The following is a 4,491-nucleotide window of genomic DNA, read 5'->3' as shown; positions in this document are numbered from 1 at the left end:
TATGCATAGGGAAAGGCTTAACGCATGATATCTGATTTATTAATGCCAAATAATGGACGACGACCGCAATTGGCAGTTGAAAAGTGTAAATGATGGATTAGTCAGTAGAAATGTATGACGGCTCGTTTAGCTCACCTGGTTAGTCCCCTGCCTGTGGACCATATCGTCCCCGGTTCGAATCTCTTGGATACTTTTTTCTTTTTTTTGTAACGTTAAATAATTTATCCACTCTGGTGTCCCAAAAAGGACAATAACACCACCGTATGCATACTGCACCTTATGTGAATATTGTGATACTGTGAATACTGTATATTTCAGTTAGTTAGATAGTCAATTCTATTGACTTATTTTTTTACAGTGCTCGTGTTGTTTTCACTACCGGTGTACCCCCCCCCCCCCCCCCCCCCCCACGCTGCTATGATGCCTGAATTACCCCAAGGGGATCAATAAAGGAATATCTTATCTTATCAACCAGAGTGGATGAATTAATTAACGTTACAGAAAAAAACAAGTATCCAAGAGATTCAAACCGGGGACGATATGGTCCACAGGCAGAGAACTAACCAGGTGAGCTAAACGAGCCGTCATGAATTTCTACTGACTAATCCATCATTTACACTTTTCAACTGCCAATTGCGGTCGTCGTCCATTATTTGGCATTAATAAATCAGATATCATGCGTTAAGCCTTTCCCTACGCATATTCATTTCTGGAGCATTTCTTTATCCACTCTGGTTGGATGGTGTATTGTACTCGCAAATCGCTTCCTGTTGAATGAATCGGTTGAGTGCAGCGCCGACTCTCTACTTTCGCCGTCTGCGTCTATTCGAAGCCCAAACAACTCGTATAGAATCCTGTCAGGAATTGTGCCTCAAAGCACGAATGAACCGGCATTTAATACAGAGGTGCTGCTTCACGGCGCGGCGTTTCGCGACTCCGGCGAGAGCGTAGTTTCTTGGAGGTGAACTGGCGTAGATAAGGGGGGCGTAATAGCGTAGGTCAATGGCCAATCAGAGCGCAGAACTCAAACGTGGAAATACGAGTTGTTTGGGCTTCGAATAGACGCGGCGGGGCCTCCTCGTAGGGGCGGGGCCTCCTCGTAGGGGCGGGGCCTCCTCGTAGGGGCGGGCCTGCTGCGGTAAGACTTCCCGTCTCCACACACACATGGCTGGAGGGAGGCGGCCCTTGGGAGACTCGTCCTGTTCGACTGGCCAATGTGCTGCCGGTCTGGTTTGTCCGAGTGATGAGTGACAGGAAGAACCTCCCGTCTCAGACAGGAAGAAGTGTCGACAGCAACAGGAAGTCCAACTAGAACACAAAGGAGTCTGGAACTCTACTATAAAGAGTCTGGAACTCTACTATAAAGAGTCTGGAACTCTACTATAAAGAGTCTGGAACTCTACTATAAAGAGTCTGGAACTCTACTGTAAAGAGTCTGGAACTCTACTGTAAAGAGTCTGGAACTCTACTATAAAGAGTCTGGAACTCTACTGTAAAGAGTCTGGAACTCTACTGTAAAGAGTCTGGAACTCTACTGTAAAGAGTCTGGAACTCTACTATAAAGAGTCTGGAACTCTACTATAAAGAGTCTGGAACTCTACTGTAAAGAGTCTGGAACCTGGAACTCTACTATAAAGAGTCTGGAACTCTACTATAGAGGCAGGCGATCGGTCGGCAGGTTGTTCCGTTAGCACCTCAGCAGCCTGGAGGTTCCCCCAGTAGGTGACGCCAGAGTCTGGAGAAACATCATCACTAATAACAGAATTTTTTTTTAGGCCACTACTACTTAAAAACTCGATCTTGTGTTTTCCAAAACGTCATTACGTCATTCTGTTGATTGATTTTGACCATTGTTCTCCCGACTTGATGTTTCTCGGGCGATGAACCGGTTCGTCCAGTAAACCGGTCTCTCCTCTCTTGACAAAACAGGGCCGGTAGGTCTCCTCCTGTCAAGGGTTCAAAAGGTCAAGTCCGGTGATCGTCGTTGCACAGTCTTCCATTCTGCTCATTGGCTTAGTGACTCGAGTCTTGAGTGTGTCGATTGGCCAGTATCCTGAGCGTAGAGCTGCTTTATTGGCGTCAGTCACAGTTATTTAATGAATGAATTCACGGATGTCTTGTCACAGGGACCGTGCATATTATTAATAAATAATATACAGCACATGTTCCAGAGAGGCAAGTTGCTGTTGTAGTCCCCGACCTGATTGGTCCACTGCTTCAGTAATGTCTTGCTCATTGGTCCATTGCTTCAGTAATGTCTTGCTCATTAGTCCATTACTTCAGTAATGTCTTACAGATTGGTCCATTACTGTAATGTCTTGCTCATTGGTCCATTACTGTAATGTCTTGCCGATTGATCCATTGCTTCAGTAATGTCTTGCTCATTGATCCATTACTTCCGTAATGTCTTGCCGATTGGTCCACTGCTTCCGTAATGTCTTGCCGATTGGTGGATTGCTGGTTGGTTAGTGGTTTAGTCTGGTAACGGGTCTCTCTCGGTTGCTCTCTGCGGTGGGGTTCTGGTTGCGGTGGCGTTTCCGCCTCATCTTGGTCAGATCCTTCGTCAAACACCTCACCAGAGCGCAGCGCCGACACACAGATCATCAAACTCGCCTCCCCTCCTCTCCTCCCTCCCCCTCCTTCTCCTTCCTCGCCTTCCTCTCCCTCTCTCTCTGCTCTTTCAACTGGGGGAGAGGAGAGGAGACAAAGGGGAGGGGAGAGATAGGAGCAGAGGAGGAGGAGAGATGAGAGGAGAGAGAGGAGAGGAGAAGAGGAGGAGAAGAGAGAGATGAGAGGAGAGGAGCAGGAGAGAGGAGAGGAGTAGAGGAGAGGAGGTAGAGGAGAGGAGATGAGAGATAGGAGAAGAGGAGGAGAGGAGAGAGATGAGAGGAGGAGAGGAGAGGAGAGGAGAGGAGAGATAGGAGAAGAGGACAAGAGGAGAGAGATGAGAAGAGGAGGAGATGAGAGGAGAGAGATGAGGAAAGATAGAAAAAGAGTAGGAGAGAGGAGAGGAGAGGAGAGAGATGAGCAGGAGAGATGAGAGGAGAGGAGAGTCAAGTCATTAAATCATGTGATTACATTTGATTGGAATGAAATGAGTTGTCATCAAAGATAAGAAGGTATTAATTATTCTGTTACACTGTCTGAATAAAATAACTTTAAAAAAAAACGTATCTTCATTATTGTGTAAATCCTCTCTCTCTCCCTCTCTCTCTCTCTCTCTCTCTATCCATAGACTCATAGTGTCTTTGTCTAAATGTGAACACAAAGATAATAAGGTGCGTGTGCGTGTGTGTGTAACAGAGGTACCGCGCGTCTAGCCACCGTCACGATGGACAGTGTGTAGTGAAGTGGCTGTGGACGTTAAGCGGTACTGCAAGTAAACGCACTCCCCAGAGGCATCCAGACCCATTAACAAGCAGTGAGTTCACCTCTTGGTCTATGCCGCCCACGGCGCGGGAGACCGGGGTTCAACTCCCACCTCAGGGCATGTCAAGTGAGACCGGTGCTCACCTGTGCCTCCATGCGCGCCCTCCTCTCCTCCTCCTCCTTGTGTCTCCTCATGTCCTCGGTTCTCCTGCTTGGCGTCCTGGAAGGAGCTGAGGAACGAATCAAACACCCCAAAGAAGTCATCCGGCTGCTGCCTTGGAGCCGTCCTCGCCGAAGTGAAGCACCGCACGCTGAAACTGAGACACAGAGGGGGGAGGGAGGGAGGGAGGGAGGGAGGGAGGGAGGGAGGGAGGGAGGAGGGAGGAGGGGGGAGAGGCGCTGTTAATATAATATAATGGCTATCAGCAACATAATCTGTCTATCTAGTTATATATCCATCTATCTACTAGTGTTGTCACGATACTGGAATTTTCGACTTCGATACGATACCTTAAAAAGTATCGATATTATCGATATTTTCGATACCAATTTTTTTTTAAATGAAATAAAAAAATTAAATATATATATATATATATTTTTTAAACAAATTTTGCTTTTGTTGCTGGTTGATTCTCCTCAGCTTCTCTCTGGTACTATAAGAGAAGATAAATATAACACTTTTAAAACCCTTTGTTTATCTTTAGATCAACCACATTTAAAAATAACTGTTCATCTCACTTCAATCATTTTTATTGCAGAACATGGTATTTTCTCAAGCAGACGGATGTAAACACTGTAATCTGTGTTGCATGTACCTGACAAACTGAACTGTTATTACAGTCATATTCCGACTTAACTGAATGCACATGTGTGTGTGTGGACTACTGTACTATTACAGGTATTGAAATGAACAATGCAACTTCCTTAATTTTTTTTTTATGAATAATTAAATATCGATATTTCAGGAAATTAGTATCGAAACCGTTTTAAATATTCAGAATCGATATGTATAAATGTTTCGATATTTTTGACAACACTGCTATCTACATATTATCTAGTTTCAAGTTTCTTTATTAGTTGTCATACAAAAATACAGAATACTTTTATATGAAATGCTTTTTC

General features: G+C 45.0%; 1 pseudogene across 1 annotated transcript in view; it reads right to left on the bottom strand.

Annotated features, from left to right (window-relative positions):
* Positions 1-2,325: 2,325 nt before the first annotated feature.
* The window catches only part of LOC311223872 (disheveled-associated activator of morphogenesis 1-A-like), a 66,232-nt pseudogene continuing 64,066 nt past the window's right edge, over positions 2,326-4,491 (bottom strand). Inside the window, exons 22-23 of the transcript XR_014621037.1 lie at positions 3,514-3,686; positions 2,326-2,684 (exon numbers count right to left, since the gene is read on the bottom strand). The product of XR_014621037.1 is annotated as a disheveled-associated activator of morphogenesis 1-A-like (transcript). The remainder of the gene's footprint in view (positions 2,685-3,513; positions 3,687-4,491) is intronic.

The sequence above is a fragment of the Notolepis coatsorum genome, assembly GCF_963971535.1.
Source record: "Notolepis coatsorum genome assembly, chromosome: 2".
Lineage (NCBI taxonomy): Eukaryota > Metazoa > Chordata > Actinopteri > Aulopiformes > Paralepididae > Notolepis > Notolepis coatsorum.
Note: the sequence above shows the minus strand (reverse complement) of the source record. Positions and strands in the feature narration are given on the sequence as shown.